General features: G+C 45.2%; 1 pseudogene; it reads right to left on the minus strand.

The window, feature by feature from the left end:
• Window positions 1-610: 610 nt before the first annotated feature.
• Window positions 611-1694, minus strand: LOC101152164 (coiled-coil domain-containing protein 86-like; annotated as a pseudogene).
• Window positions 1695-17260: the final 15566 nt, after the last annotated feature.

Here is a 17260-nt window from a genome sequence, read left to right on the forward strand (position 1 = left end):
GTAGACTGGATGGACATGAGTTAGATTCTCTGGGGCTTCTGCGGAGTTTGGTTTGGAAAGGGGGTGCTAGGGGAAAACCCTGCTCCCTGCAGCCTCCCATTTTAATCTTTCAGTGTTGAAAAGTAGGGAGGAGCTGGGTTCAGTTTGCTGGGGACAGAGCTAGTGGGGCACCGAGGTGCCCAGAGCAGCCTTTGGGAAGGTGTGGGGGAAGTTGGATTCCCAACTGCCAGCCTCCAGGCCTGGGATGGACCTAGGACGCTGAGACAGGACATACATCGCTAGGGAAGTCGCCCACCAGTCACCAGCTCACTGAGGAACCAGAATAATATACTATTCTTGGTTTGAAGGCACTTGAAGAAGGAGAGGAAGGAGGGATGGGGGCTGAATCTCTTCCCGCCCCATCTCTGCCAGGTCCCAGCCCCACCTCTGGACTTCTGTCCCACAGAGACCTGCCTGCAAGTCTTCAAAGGCCAAGGAACCCCAGTTGGGGGTCCCTATTCTGGAGCCATGGGGTTGGAGTGCCGGCTCCAGCAGAGTTGTCTGAGCAGCGGCCTGAGGTGCTGGGTCTGACATGATTGTTGGCCGTGGAAGGCCTCGGGCCATCCTGAGCTCAGATCTTGGCTGCCGGCCGCTAGGGCGGCTGCTTCTGCAGCAGGGCTAGGGTGTCCCACTTCTCAATGGAGCGCAGCTGCTGCTGCTTTGCCCCCTTGAGCTTGGCAGGGTTTCGGATCACTTGGACGATCTCCACCTTCCGCTCGTTCTCCAGGCGGCATTTCAGGTTCTCCGCCCGACGCTGTTTCTTCTCCTGGCGGCGCCTCTCCTACTTCTCCTTCAGGTGACGGGCAAAGTCCTTGGCCAGCTTCCTCTCCTGCTTCATCTTCCGCTGCCACGATATACGCAGGAGCTTGTCCTGAAGCATCTGAGAGAATCTTTTCTTGGAGCGGTCCTTCCACACTTGCCCTGATTTGGGCTTCCCCTTCGGGATTACAGGAAGCTGCTCCTCCTTCAGCTTCTTGGACGCTGGGGCCTGGGATGAAGAACCCTTTGGCTTCTTTGCCCCGAAGCCGTCTGTCACCATCTCCCCAGCTGGAAGTGGTTTGCTCTGCTCGTGCTGACCCTGGGGGAAGCCAGGTGCCTCAAGTGTTAGCTGCAGTAGTGGCTGAGAGGGCTCCGGACCCGGAGCTTCCTGACTGGGGTTAAGGCTCTGGTGATCCTGGGCCTGGGCAGTAGCTGGTGCTGGGGGGGCCCCTGGGATCAGCTCCTCCTTACTTTGGGCCAACTCCGAGGCCAGGTACTCCCTGGCCCTGAGAACACTTGGGTTTCTCCTCACTTGGCTTCGGCTGACATCGTGGGGATTGAGGACTGGACTCCAGCTGTCTTTGAGGCGACTCCAGGTGTAGGCCTTGCTGACACTGGGGGGACCCTGGACCTGATTCTGGCCGCCCTTGGGGGGGACTCCAAGCCTGCACCCTGCTGCAAAGACTGGGTGATCCTGGGCTTCTCTCCAGCGTCCTTTCAGGGGGCCCCAGGCCAGCTTGTTGCACACTCGGAGGAGACCCAGGCTCCCTCGTTTCTTCTGGGTCCAACTCGAACTCCACAAGGACCCATCTCCTACGCGAAACTGAGGTAAGGCTCTGGGGGGATTCAGGCCCTAGGCCTTCCAGCTGTCAGCTTCGCCTTGGCGGTGTATCCATCGTTTAGTCGGTAAGTTTCCAAACCCCTACACACATCCACAATGTTATCTTTAAACATATCAGGCATGGTTATTTTAAAGTCTATGTTAATACCTTCCTTGTTTGGATCCCCCGTGGACCTGTTCTTTCTCTTGATTTTCATTTGTACTTTTCTTTTTTCTCATATGCCTGGTTATTTTTGCATAAGTGCCTGAAATTGGTTATGAAAAATAGTAGAAAAAAATTAAAAGTTAGAAGAATGTTACCATGTCTTCAGAAAGGATTTATCTGTGCATCTGGATGATAGCTGGGGCATTAGCAACCTAGGATCCCATTAATCCAATTCAGTAATGAGAGGATTTTAAGCTGAGTTTCAGTCCCTTTGAAAGTTAGTTTACTTCTAGTTCATCTTTTCTTCCAGAGTATAGATAATTATGAGTATCACCTCAAATTATAGAATCCAGTTTCTGTTCCCCTGTGTTCTGCAAAGCAGTCAAAGCCCTGTTTATGTTTTTAACCTCTCAACCATCTCTTCTGGGATTGGCAGAGGTAGTCCTAAATGCCACTGGGTTTCCATTGCTCTGGGTTTCTGCCTTCCCCCAAATCTTAACCTGGTAACTCTTTTCTGCCTTATTTGTTCTCCAATGCCTTCAAGCAGATTTTTACAAACTACTTTGTTCAGCTTTTCTGATGGTCTTCAACAGATAGGTAGGTTGGTCCAAATATCCTATTCTGCCACTACTGAAAGCAGAAATCTGATATCTATTATGAAATTCATTTTTAAAGGGCTTCTATAGCTATTTTTTAACCCCGATTACTGAATAATTTGCTACTTTCTGTTTCTTATTACTGTTGAATTAGTTGTCCTTTGTTCCTTTGAATCTCAAAAGAATTGCCAACCAAAACCGTAGAAAATTACTTCTGCCTGGGACTGTTTAAGGATTTTTTCTCCTGTGGTTCATCTACTTATATCCCACTTTACTGCTCAGAAACTCAACCATGATATTGCCTGGCCAATTGGGACCCAAGACAAGAGTGCTCTTGAAGTCTCCCTGAGTGCAGACTACCCTGCCTCTTCCTCCCTGGGGTCTAATTCTTGCCAATGGATGAAAGCCTGTCGTGGCCCAGATCTACTATCCTAATTCTAATGCTTTGGGGCTCTATAGAAGAAAAATGCAGTCTACAATTCCACACACCAAAAGCCTGGGAAGCAAAGCCAAAGCATCAACAAGATCATATTTTAATCTGCCTTTTGCCTGCCTCTCATTTGTATTGGTGAGAGCTACAGCTACTGGCCCCTTTTCTGTCAGTGATTCACACAATTTTGTTGCTAGTGCTGAATTTCCCAGCTACTAGAAAGAGGATCTAATGTTTCTTTTTCAAAGGTCAAGTCTATCGCAGTTATTTTTTTGTTTGAGTTGATTTTAAGAACAGTCTTTGGAAGGATAGTGGGTGGTGTGGTATTCTATAACACAACTTCCCTGTCCAGGGCTCCTAATGAACAGAGGTGGGACCTCAGAAGAGGTCATTGCAGCGGTATCCAAGAATTCAATGTTGGGTTCCTTTTGTAACTCATCCATCCACCCACTCACCCCCCTACTCTTTGTCTTGGTTTGGGCTGCTATAACTAAGTGCCACAGACTGGGTGGCTTTGAAACAACAGGAATTTATTTCTCATGGTTCTGGAGACTGGAAGTCTGAGACAGAGTGGTAGGGTTCTGGTGAGGGCCTTCTTCTGGGTTGCAGATTGTCAATGAAAGAGTATGAGAGAGCTCTCTGGGGTCCCTTTTATAAGGACACCAATCCCATTCATGAGGCTTCTGCCTTCATGACCTAATTACCCTTCAAAGACCCCCCACCTCCTAATAGCATCACACTAGAAATTAGTTAACGTACGAATCTGAGAGTGACCCAAACATTTAGTCCATAAAACTCATTCACCTCCTCATTGAATATATACTTATTAGACCTTACCACTTGCAGGACTTTATGCTAAGTATAGTATTTCAGGGGATCAAAAAGGTTAGAAAGGCAAGGCACAGTGGCTTGCGCCTGTAATCCCAGCACTTTGAGAGGCTGAGGCAGATGGATCACTTGAGCCCAGGAGTTCAAGACCAGCCTGGCCAACATGGCAAAGCTCTGTCCCTACAAAAAAAAAAAAAGAATTAGCTGGGTGTGGAGGTGCAGGCCTGTAGTCCCAGCTATATGTGCAGCTGAGGTGGGAGGATCACTTGAGCCCGGGAGATGGAGGTTGCAGTGAGCCGAGATTGTGCCACTGCACTCCAGCCTGGGTGACAGAGTGAGACCCTGTCTCAAAAAAAAGAGAGATTAGAAAAATCATTATAGAAGGATGATGATCTAATAGAGGCCACTATCATGGCCCTAAAATGTCTGCACCATGTGATGAACACTGAGATGCTCCTCTGAGATTTTCCCTTCAATGAAAGACCAGTTGTCCCAGCTACTGGGAGGCGTGGGCAGACAGCTTTCAGTTGTCAGACCCTTCAGGGATTGCCTCAGCTCCCAAGAGCCACCTGGCCTGGTCTTCACAGGTGGCCTACATCCAATGAGTGACTGATGCATGAATATAAAGTCCTGGGTCAACTTGGGAACAGTCTGAGAGGCTATTCTAGGTTCAGAGCTCCTTGTGTGACTGGCTGAGTCTATTGCTGGGCCTGAATCACAGCCCAGCTTCTCTATCCAGTCCAACTTCCTTGCCTATGTTCCACAGGTGTCAATACCAAAGGTGCTCCTTAATAAATATCTGCACATTAAACTCCATCTCAGAGTCTGCCACCTAAGAAATTCAATCTGCCATACACCTGTCCCAGAATATCTAATAGTTACAGAAACTGCTAGAATAAGTCAGCTTCATTTAGACTCTTGGCATAAGTCTAGCCAGGGCTACAAAAGCAGTACTGCATGGGGAAAGGGTTGGCAAATTTTTTTTCCCTTAAAGGGCCAGTAGTAAATATTTTAGGCTTTGCAGGCCACGTAAGATTCTTGTTGTATATTCTGTGTGTGTGTGTGTGTGTGTGTGTGTGTGTGTGTGTGTGTGACAGTCCATTAATGTAAAAAACATTCTTAGCTCATTGGCAGTAGGAAAACAGGCTGCAGGCTGGTGGGCTGTAGTTACTAACTCCAGTGTAAGGTATTAAGAGCATAGACTTGTTGGGAGGCAATTATCCATGGGTCTTTCATGTTTCTACACACCTAGCAAAGCACAGATACCAAATAACATTGTTCTAAACTATCTTTTTGCATTAGGCCATTCTTTCACATTGCTATAAAGAAATACCTGAGGCTGGGTAATTTATAAAGAAAGGAAGTTTAAGTGGCTCAGGTTCTGCAGGCTGTGCAGAAAGCATGGGACCAGCATTTCTGGGGAGGCCTCAGGGAGCTTTTACTCATGGCAGAAGGCAGAACAAGAATAGGGGCATCACAAGGCCTACTCCCACTGTGGGAGCAAGAGAGAGAGTGGGGGAGAGATGCTGCACACTTTTAAACAACCAGACATCGCAAGAACTCAGTCACTACCCTGAGGACAGCACCAAGCCATGAGGGATCCATGACTCAAACACCTCCCACCAGGCCCCACCTCCAACACTGGGGACTACATCTCAACATGAGATTTGGAGGGGACATCCAAAGTATATCACTTTTGAAAAATTTTGTAGAGTGGTCAGCCTTCAAAGATACAGTGTCTCTTACCAGAGAAGAGATTGGGCATACTCTCTGTCCGTTATAAAAGACTCAGGTTCCCTCATCTTAGTGTTCGTCTCCTACAACTCAATCTACCACATGTAAAGGAATCAACTGGCCCTCTTTGTATTGCCCTGTGGCAATGAGGCTCATGAAACCAGCACAAGAAAATGCTGATACTCTACCTACTGCTATTGCTATGAGCAATAAATTGCTCTTTGTCTCTGATCCAGGAGTTTTGTGTCTATGGCCAAGCCATGAAACTGTAGCAGGCTAATTTGTTAGATTACAAGTAGAGTAAAACCTCAGACCCTTCATAGTTCTTAATTTCCTAGGTTCAAATTCTGGCTCCTTCACTATTTATAGGTTGGTTAGGTGGCCTAATGCCCAGGAAGGCCCAGAGACAGGGACAGGTAGGAACCATACCCAGGGACTGCCCACAGACCTCACCAGCTGACTGCATGTTGGGCTTGCCCCATCCCTGGAGTACAGAACTCTGCAGCTGCTCCCAACTGAGCTTGCCCAGACTCTGTATTTCCTTCACTCTTCAGGTTAGAGCAGTGGTTCTCAACATGTGGCCACCAGGCCTGTAGTACGAGTGCCCCGTGAGAATTAGTTAGACATGTCCATTTTCAGACCAAGCTCTCAACTCAGATGCACTGAATTGGAAATTCTAGGGGCAGAACCCAGCACTCTGTTTTACCAAGCCCTCCAGTGATTCCCATGAGTGTCTTGCTCTGGCTTTTCATCCCAAGAAGAAAAAAGCTCTGTTTCAAAGCCCGAATTCATTCTCACCTATCAGAACCCCAAAGGCACCAGGGTTTCCAGTGAGCAACTACACCTTTTAAGTAAATTAAATTCTTTCTGTGAAACTTTGACCCCCATCCAAGGATGTGTTCTAAGCACAAAATTAAAGGATCAAGAAACATGCCTCAAAGTCAAGGGCTCCTGTGAGAAGACAACAAATTCAAGCTTGAGAGTTTTGCAGATCTCTCTAGGTACACATTTTTTCCCCACCTAAAAGCCCACTGCAAAACTTTTCCTACTTGTTATCATGAGAAATAGCCCATGCCCTTTTGATAAATATTAAAATCTCAAAATACTTCTTTAAACATTTGAATTATCAATATCCTGACTTAATATAATAGTACTTTTACAAGAAAAATTATTTTGGTATTAAAAAACATTTTGGGGCGGGAGTGGTGGCTCACGCCTGTAATCCCATTATTTTGGGAGGCTGAGGCGGGCAGATCACTTGAGGTCAGGAGTTCGAGACCAGCCTGGCCAACATGGCAAAACCTACTAAAAATACAAAATGTACTAAAATACAAAAATTAGCCAGGCATGGTGGTGGGCACCTGTAATCCCAGCTACTCGGGAGGCTGAGGCAGGAGAATCGCTTGAACCTAGGAGGTGGAGGTTGCAGTGAGCCAAGATCATGCCATTGCACTCCAGCCTGGGTGACACAGCAAGACTCCAGCTCAAAAAAACACACAAACAAAAAGCGTTTTGATCATGGGCTATCAGTGTGAGTGTCACACACTTTCTACCTTAGGTAAAACATGGAGGCTGGATCCAATCTAAGTCTGTTAGCATCAGGCCCAGTTCATGATGTGTGCAAAGTGTACTGTGCCCGCTTCTTCCACCCCTTTTCTTTGTTCCTCCTTAAGGGAGCATGCTTCCTTTCCTCTCAGTTGAGAATCTCTGATTTAATATCAGTAGAATCACAACAGGGTGAAAAAGTATAGACCAGCACCCTAGAGTGTCACCTCCAATTGTGTCTGGTTTTTATTAGACTATATTAATTTTATATACTGCTATTTGTAAGATATAGAGGCACAAATACAGAAAAAAGGAATGAAGTAAGTCCTCATTTAACGTTGCCAGTGGGTTCTTGGAAACTGCAAGTTTAGGTGAACCGCCATAAAACAAAATCCATTTTCCCATAAGCTAATTGCTATAAACGGGAGCTAAGTTCCTGGAATATTTCTAATCACAAAAACATCACCAAACTTCTAAATAAAGACCAGAATGCTCCTGATATTAAACACTGAAATAAATATGAGCAATACATACATTTAAGACAAATTCATAGAAACAAGATAATTATTTTCCTGCTTACTCCAGTTCAGGGTGGCAGGTGGCCGGAACCAGCTGAGGGTGCAGGACGGAACCTGCCCCAGCCCAGACACCATCAGATCTCAGGGCGCACTCACACACACCCACACTCACACTGGGACCAGGTAGACATGCCATGTGCACACCTTTGGGATGTGGGAGGAAACCGGAGTACTTACAGAAAACCCACGCGGATGTGAGGAGCATGTGCCAATTCCACAGACAGTGGCCCCAGCTGGAATTGATTTTTCTTTTCTCATCAATGTTGTAAGAAAATAACGTTGAACTAAGTGTTACTTGGCCGGGCATGGTGGCTCATGCCTGTAATCCCAGCACTTGGGAAGCCAAGGCGGGTGAATCATCTGAAGTCAGGTGTTCGAGACCAGCCTGGCCAACATGGCAAAACCTACTAAAAATACAAAATCTACTAAAATACAAAAATGAGCCAGGCGTGGTGGTGCATGCCTATAGTCCCAGATACTTGGGAGGCTGAGGCAGGAGAATCACTTGAACCTGGGGGGTGGAGGTTGCAGTGAGCTGAGATCATGCTACTGCAATCTGGCCTGGGTGACAAGAGCGATACTCCGTCTCAAAAAAGAAAAGAAGAAAAACAACATTATTTGAGGACCTGCTGTATTTACTAATACTAAGTGCCAAGTATTGAATACGCATTACCTCGATTCAGTACACAGCAACCTTCCAAGGTAGCAGCAGCATTGCCGCCCCGGGTGGTTCTCATGTGCAGCCAGACTTGAGAGCCACTGATGGGTGAAGTTTGTTGGCAGATGTCGTGGTTAGTGAATGCTGGGGCTCACCAGCCTGCTCCTTCAAGGCCTCAGGTTCTCCCTGGAGCCCTGGAGCCCTGAAGCTGACACCGCAGATGGTAAGGGAAGACTCACAGGAGGCCACATCTATTCATGGATGTCTGGGAAGCAGCCAGTCCTCTGCCTGCCCCTCCTGGACCTGCCTGCTCTGGCCGTGGGTCTGGAATGGAAGACTTGAGACCCTCCACTGCTGATGGCACTCTTAGGTTGCCACTCGCCAGGAACATTCTGTGGCTCAATATTTGTCAAGAAGGTGGTCAGTTAAAATGGAACCTGCTTAAGAGAAAGAGCAATTATTAAAGCACCACTGTGCCCACTGTGGAGGCTGGAGACTGCAAGTTTATATGGCCAGAGAGAGAGGGGCCTGATGTGGGTTTTTTCCCAAAGCGTCACCGGAACAAAAACCACATCTCTGGCCCTTGCATGGTTATTCTCCCCTTGGTGCCAAGAGGGGCCTTGTGCTGGGCTCTGGGATGCCTGTTAGGCCTAGCTTCAAGAGCTGGGTAGCTAGCAGAGGGCTGTCCAAGCTCCTCGGCTGTTTACTTCTCTGCCTCCCTTACTGCCCACATTTTGGTCATTTTGCTGCTCATTAGCACCTCCTCCAGAAGGTGACCTGGTTAAGGGGAGGAGGTGAAACTCAAATCCAGCAATTTTCCTGCCTGTTAGCAGCTCTTATAAAAGTCTTGACGGACAAGCAGGTTAATGCTGTTGGCTAACCCTGGAGCCTCCAGCATCCCCGTCCAGGGGCTGCATGGGGGCTTGCATTTACTGAGCACCTACTGGCATCACTAGAGCAGCAAGTGATGTTCTGTGAGGTGCTGATGAGTTCACGGAGCACTTTGGAATGTATGGCTCAGGTGATCCTCACAGCAAACCTGTGGGGTCACTATAATTCTTGTCTTATTTTACAGATACAGAAGCTGAGACTGGGAGAGGCAAGTGACTTGTTCAACATCCCACAAACCACAGCAAATAAGTCCACCAGGAATGTGAATTCTGATAGGAAATTGGGAGTCCAGATCCTACTCGCATTACTATACCACTCTGTTTTTCTACCACGTCACATTCGGTGTGAGGATTTCAAGTTCCCATTCTTGATATACTTCTGACCTAATGGGGGAGGGATGGCATCTTCAAGGTGAAAACCTAAAAAACAAAAGGGAAAGGGGCATGTGAGATCACAGCTGCTATGAGGAAGATGAGACATCAACAAACCAGGGAGAAGGAGGAGGGGTATCTCGAAAGCAGTATCATAAATGCACTTGAGGCTGGGCATGGTGGCTCATGCCTGTAATCCCAGCACTTTGGGAGGCCGAGGCAGGTGGATCACCTTAGGTCAGGAATTAGAGACCAGCCTGGCCAACATGGTGAAACCCCATCTCTACTGAAAATACAAAAATTAGCGTGGTGGCAGGCACCTGTAATCCCAGCTACTTGGGAGGCTGAGGCAGGAGAATCGCTTGAACCCGGGAGGTGGAGGTTGTAGGGAGTGGAGATCGTGCCACTGCACTCCAGACTGGGTGACAAGAGTGAAACTGCACCTCAGGTGGAGGGCATTTTGAAAGACAGAGCCCAGAGGAGGTGCTAGGCAGGGATAGGAAAGCTGGGGGCAGTGAGCAGGGGCAGTGAGCAGGGGCGGGGGACTGGGCCAGCACTCCTGAGGAAGGAGACCTTGCAGGATGAGAAGAGTGTATGGTACAGATAAGAGTGTCGTGGGAGGTGTGGCCACTGTGCAGAATGTTAAGGCAGGTGCCAGGCTGGGGAGGCTGCGCTTCCTTCACAACTTCTGCCGGTGTCTGAGCAGATCAGGTCTGTGGTTGGAGCTGTGCTCCAGGAAGGCCAAGTGGCAACTGTGTGTGGATTAGGCCAGAGGGGACAGAGTGGAGGCAGGAGAATGAGTCTCACTGGCCAGGAGGGAGAAACAAAGGAAAGGAGGGGCCTGACCAGCAGAAAGACATTGTGCAAACCGAATCACCTCTATTTATGACTGCAATGAGCTCTCAGCAGTGCCTGTTGCACTAGGCGGCAGGGCTTCCATAATGTTATCTTGTTGTAGCATCAAAAGGCTTAGTTTTTTTTTTTTTTTAAGTTTTTAAAATGGTTTAATTTCTTTGAATATCATCGGACTAGAGTTTGCCCAGGTGGCGGAATTTAGTTAGGGCCTTTGGCTGAAAATTGTTAGTGCAGTGAAGGTTTACCCTGGGTGGGCAAAATATTAAGGATCCCTTTCAAGCTTATTTTCAATTGATAAAATGCTTATTCTCCTAACCAATTTTTTTTTCTTTTTCAACTTTTATTTTAGAATCCAGGGGTACACGTGCAGGATTGTTACAGAGGCCTATTGCATGACTCTGAGGTTTGGGGTATGACTGAACCCATCCCCCTGGTAATGAGCATAATCCCTAATAGGTAGATTCTCAGCCCTTTCCCTCGTCGCTCTCTCCCGCCTCTAGCAGTCCCCAGTGTCTACTGTTCTCCTTCTTATGTCCATGAGTACCCACTGTTAAGCTCCCACTTATAAGAACATGCAATATTTGGTTTTATTTCTGCATTAGTTCACTTAGGATAATGGCCTCCAGGTGCATCAATGTTGCTGCAAAGGGCATCATTTCATTCTTTTTTGTGGCTGCATAGTATTCCATGGTTCATACCACATTTTCTTTTTTTTTTTTTTTCATTAAAGTAGGCCTTTAATGGTGGAATTACAGTCATCTTAGTTGAAGAGATTTGTTTTTTTTTGGGTTTTTTTAAAATTTATTATTATTATACTTTAAGTTTTAGGGTACATGTGCACAATGTGCAGGTTAGTTACATATGTATACATGTGCCATGCTGGTGCGCTGCACCCACTAACTCGTCATCTAGCATTAGCTATATCTCCTAATGCTATCCCTCCCCCCTCCCCCCACCCCACAACAGTCCCCAGAGTATGATGTTCCCCTTCCTGTGTCCATGTGTTCTCATTGTTCAATTCCCACCTATGAGTGAGAATATGCAGTGTTTGGTTTTTTGTTTTTGCGATAGTTTACCGAGAATGATGATTTCCAGTTTCATCCATGTCCCTACAAAGGACATGAACTCATCATTTTTTATGGCTGCATAGTATTCCATGGTGTATCTGTGCCACATTTTCTCAATCCAGTCTATCATTGTTGGACATTTGGGTTGGTTCCAAGTCTTTGCTATTGTGAATAATGCCGCAATAAACATACGTGTGCATGTGTCTTTATAGCAGCATGATTTATAGTCCTTTGGGTATATACCCAGTAACGGGATGGGTGGGTCAAATGGTATTTCTAGTTCTAGATCCCTGAGGAATCGCCACACTGACTTCCACAATGGTTGAACTAGTTTACAGTCCCATCAACAGTGTAAAAGTGTTCCTATTTCTCCACATCCTCTCCAGCACCTGTTGTTTCCTGACTTTTGAATGATTGCCATTCTAACTGGTGTGAGATGGTATCTCATTGTGGTTTTGATTTGCATTTCTCTGATGGCCAGTGATGGTGAGCATTTTTCCATGTGTTTTTTGGCTGCATAAATGTCTTCTTTTGAGAAGTGTCTGTTCATGTCCTTCTCCCACTTTTTGATGGGGTTGTTTTTTTCTTGTAAATTTGTTTGAGTTCTTTGTAGATTCTGGATACTAGCCCTTTGTCAGATGAGTAGGTCGTGAAAATTTTCTCCCATTTTGTAGATTGCCTGTTCACTCTGATGGTAGTTTCTTTTGCTGTGCAGAAGCTCTTTAGTTTAATTAGATCACATTTGTCAATTTTGGCTTTGGTTGCCATTGCTTTTGGTGTTTTGGACATGAAGTCCTTGCCCATGCCTATGTCCTGAATGGTAATGCCTAGGTTTTTTTCTAGGGTTTTTATGGTTTTAGGTCTAACGTTTAAGTCTTTAATCCATCTTGAATTGATTTTTGTATAAGGTGTAAGGAAGGGATCCAGTTTTAGCTTTCTACATATGGCTAGCCAGTTTTCCCAGCACCATTTATTAAATAGGGAATCCTTTCCCCATTGCTTGTTTTTCTCAGGTTTGTCAAAGATCAGATAGTTGTAGATATGTGGCGTTATTTCTGAGGGCTCTGTTCTGTTCGATTGGTCTATATCTCTGTTTTGGTACCAGTACCATGCTGTTTTGGTTACTGTAGCCTTGTAATATAGTTTGAAGTCAGGTAGTGTGATGCCTCCAGCTTTGTTCTTTTGGCTTAGGATTGACTTGGCAATGTGGGCTCTTTTTTGGTTCCATATGAACTTTAAAGTAGTTTTTTCCAATTCTGTGAAGAAAGTCATTGGTAGCTTGATGGAGATGGCATTGAATCTGTAAATTACCTTGGGCAGTATGGCCATTTTCACAATATTGATTCTTCCTACCCATGAGCATGGAATGTTCTTCCATTTGTTTGTATCCTCTTTTATTTCCTTGAGCAGTGGTTTGTAGTTCTCCTTGAAGAGGTCCTTCACATCCCTTGTAATTTGGATTCCTAGGTATTTTATTCTCTTTGAAGCAATTGTGAATGGGAGTTCACTCATGATTTGGCTCTCTGTTTGTCTGTTGTTGGTGTATAAGAATGCTTGTGATTTTCGTACATTGATTTTGTATCCTGAGACTTTGCTGAAGTTGCTTATCAGCTTAAGGAGATTTTGGGCTGAGATGATGGGGTTTTCTAGATATACAATCCTGTCGTCTACAAACAAGGACAATTTGACTTCCTCTTTTCCTAATTGAATGCCCTTTATTTCCTTCTCCTGCCTAATTGCCCTGGCCAGAACTTCCAACACTATGTTGAATAGGAGTGGTGAGAGAGGGCATCCCTGTCTTGTGCCAGTTTTCAAAGGGAATGCTTCCAGTTTTTGCCCATTCAGTATGATATTGGCTGTTGGTTTGTCATAGATAGCTCTTATTATTTTGAGATATGTCCCATCAATACCTAATTTATTGAGAGTTTTTAGCATGAAGGGTTGTTGAATTTTGTCAAAGGCCCTTTCTGCATCTATTGAGATAATCATGTGGTTTTTTTGTCTTTGGTTCTGTTTATATGCTAGATAACATTTATTGATTGGCGTATATTGAACCAGCCTTGCATCCCAGGGATGAAGCCCACTTGATCATGGTGGATAAGCTTTTTGATGTGCTGCTGGATTCGGTTTGCTAGTATTTTATTGAGGATTTTTGCATCAATGTTCATCAAGGATATTGGTCTAAAATTCTCTTTTTTGGTTGTGTCTCTGCCCAGCTTTGGTATCAGGATGATGCTAGCCTCATAAAATGAGTTAGGGAGGATTCTCTCTTTTTCTATTGATTGGAATAGTTTCAGAAGGAATGGTACCAGTTCCTCCTTGTACCTCTGGTAGAATTCAGCTGTGAATCCATCTGGTCCTGGACTCTTTTTGGTTGGTAAGCTATTGATTATTGCCACAATTTCAGCTCCTGTTATTGGTCTATTCAGAGATTCAACTTCTTCCTGGTTTACTCTTGGGAGAGTGTATGTGTCAAGGAATTTATCCATTTCTTCTAGATTTTCTAGTTTATTTGCGTAGAGGTGTTTGTAGTATTCTCCGATGGTAGTTTGTATTTCTGTGGGATCAGTGGTGATATCCCCTTTATCATTTTTTATTGCATCTATTTGATTCTTCTCTCTTTTTTTCTTTATTAGTCTTGCTAGTGGTCTATCAATTTTGTTGATCCTCTCAAAAAACCAGCTCTTGGATTCATTAATTTTTTGAAGGGTTTTTTGTGTCTCTATTTCCTTCAGTTCTGCTCTGATTTTAATTATTTCTTGCCTTCTGCTAGCTTTTGAATGTGTTTGCTCTTGCTTTTCTAGTTCTTTTAATTGTGATGTTAGGGTGTCAATTTTGGATCTTTCCTGCTTTCTCTTGTGGGCATTTAGTGCTATAAATTTCCCTCTACACACTGCTTTGAATGTGTCCCAGAGATTCTGGTATGTTGTGTCTTTGTTCTCGTTGGTTTCAAAGAACATCTTTATTTCTGCCTTCATTTTGTTGTGTACCCAGTAGTCATTCAGGAGCAGGTTGTTCAGTTTCCATGTAGTTGAGCGGTTTTGAGTGAGATTCTTAATCCTGAGTTCTAGTTTGATTGCACTGTGGTCTGAGAGATAGTTTGTTATAATTTCTGTTCTTTTACATTTGCTGAGGAGAGCTTTACTTACAAGTATGTGGTCAATTTTGGAATAGGTGTGGTGTGGTGTTGAAAAAAATGTATATTCTGTTGATTTGGGGTGGAGAGTTCTGTAGATGTCTATTAGGTCCGCTTGGTACAGAGCTGAGTTCAATTCCTGGGTATCCTTGTTGACTTTCTGTCTCATTGATCTGTCTAATGTTGACAGTGGGGTGTTAAAGTCTCCCATTATTATTGTGTGGGAGTCTAAGTCTCTTTGTAGGTCTCTAAGGACTTGCTTTATGAATCTGGGTGCTCTTGTATTGGGTGCATATATATTCAGGATAGTTAGCTCTTCTTGTTGAATTGATCCCTTTACCATTATGTAATGGCCTTCTTTGTCTCTTTTGATCTTTGTTGGTTTAAAGTCTGTTTTATCAGAGACTAGGATTGCAACCCCTGCCTTTTTTTGTTTTCCATTTGCTTGGTAGATCTTCCTCCATCCTTTTATTTTGAGCCTATGTGTGTCTCTGCACATGAGATGGGCTTCCTGAATACAGCACACTGATGGGTCTTGACTCTATCCAATTTGCCAGTCTGTGTCTTTTAATTGGAGCATTTAGCCCATTTATATTTAAGGTTAATATTGTTATGTATGAATTTGACCCTGTCATTATGATGTTAGCTGGTTATTTTGCTCGTTAGTTGACGCGGTTTCTTCCTAGTCTCGATGGTCTTTACATTTTGGCATGATTTTGCAGTGGCTGGTATCAGTTGTTCCTTTCCATGTTTAGCACTTCCTTCAGGAGCTCTTTTAGGGCAGGCCTGGTGGTGACAAAATCTCTCAGCATTTGCTTGTCTGTAAAGTATTTTATTTCTCCTTCACTTATGAAGCTTAGTTTGGCTGCATATGAAATTCTGGGTTGAAAATTCTTTTCTTTAAGAATGTTGAATATTGGCCCCCATTCTCTTCTGGCTTGTAGAGTTTCTGCCAAGAGATCTGCTGTTAGTCTGATGGGCTTCCCTTTGTGGGTAACCCGACCTTTCTCTCTGGCTGCCCTTAACATTTTTTCCTTCATTTCGACTTTGGTGAATCTGAAAATTATGTGTCTTGGAGTTTCTCTTCTTGAGGAGTATCTTTGTGGTGTTCTCTGTATTTCCTGAATCTGAATGTTGGCCTGCCTTGCTAGATTGGGGAAGTTCTCCTGGATAATATCCTGCAGAGTGTTTTCCAACTTGGTTCCATTCTCCCCGTCACTTTCAGGTACACCAATCAGACGTAGATTTGGTCTTTTCACCAAATAGTCCCATATTTCTTGGAGGCTTTGCTTGTTTCTTTTTATTCTTTTTTCTCTAAACTTCCCTTCTCACTTCATTTCATTCACTTCATCTTCCATTGCTGATACCCTTTCTTCCAGTTGATCGCATCGGCTCCTGAGGCTTCTGCATTCTTCACGTAGTTCTCGAGCCTTAGTTTTCAGCTCCATCAGCTCCTTTAAGCACTTCTCTGTATTGGTTATTCTAGTTATACATTCTTCTAAACTTTTTTCAAAGTTTTCAACTTCTTTGCCTTTGGTTTGAATTTCCTCCCGTAGCTCAGAGTAATTTGATCGTCTGAAGCCTTCTTCTCTCAGCTAGTCAAAGTCATTCTCTGTCCAGCTGTGTTCCATTGCTGGTGAGGAACTGCATTCCTTTAGAGGAGGAGAGGCACTCTGCTTTTTAGAGTTTCCAGTTTTTCTGTTCTGTTTTTTTCCCCATCTTTGTGGTTTTATCTACTTTTGGTCTTTGATGATGGTGATGTACAGATGGGTTTTTGGTGTGGATGTCCTTTCTGTTTGTTAGTTTTCCTTCTAACAGACAGGACCCTCAGCTGCAGGTCTGTTGGAGTACCCAGCCGTGTGAGGTGTCAGTCTGCCCCTGCTGGGGGGTGCCTCCCAGTTAGACTGCTCGGGGGTCAGGGGTCAGGGACCCACTTGAGGAGGCAGTCTGCCTGTTCTCAGATCTCCAGCTGCATGCTGGGAGAACCACTACTCTCTTCAAAGCTGTCAGACAGGGACATGTAAGTCTGCAGAGGTTACTGCTGTCTTTTTGTTTGTCTGTGCCCTGCCCCCAGAGGTGGAGCCTACAGAGGCAGGCAGGCCTCCTTGAGCTGTGGTGGGCTTCACCCAGTTTGAGCTTCCAGGCTGGTTTGTTTACCTAAGCAAGCCCGGGCAATGGCGGGCGCCCCTCCCCCAGCCTCGCTGCCGCCTTGCAGTTTGATATCAGACTGCTGTGCTAGCAATCAGCGAGACTCCGTGGGCGTAGGACCCTCCGAGCCATGTGCGGGATATAATCTCCTGGTGTGCCGTTTTTTAAGCCTGTCGCAAAAGCACAGTATTCGGGTGGGAGTGACCTGATTTTCCAGGTGCGTCTGTCACCCCTTTCTTTGACTAGGAAAGGGAACTCCCTGACCCCTTGTGCTTCCCGAGTGAGGCAATGCCTCGCCCTGCTTCGGCTCGCACACGGTGCACGCACCCACTGACCTGCGCCCACTGTCTGGCACTCCCTAGTGAGATGAACCTGGTACCTCAGATGGAAATGCAGAAATCACCCGTCTTCTGCGTCGCTCACACTGGGAGCTGTAGACCAGAGCTGTTCCTATTCGGCCATCTTATCTCCTAACCCAAAAGGCTTAGTTTTTGATCCCTAGATGGCTGACATATCTGCCCTGAGATTTATAATTTTTGTAGAAAAACTAACATTCCTGATAATGATTCAGATCTTTCAGTAATAATTTTAAAACTCACAAACTTTCTCTAACTACTTCTTCCAGGCTTCATAAATGCA

Source organism: Gorilla gorilla, chromosome 6 (assembly GCF_029281585.2).
Source record: "Gorilla gorilla gorilla isolate KB3781 chromosome 6, NHGRI_mGorGor1-v2.1_pri, whole genome shotgun sequence".
Taxonomy (NCBI): Eukaryota; Metazoa; Chordata; class Mammalia; order Primates; family Hominidae; genus Gorilla; species Gorilla gorilla.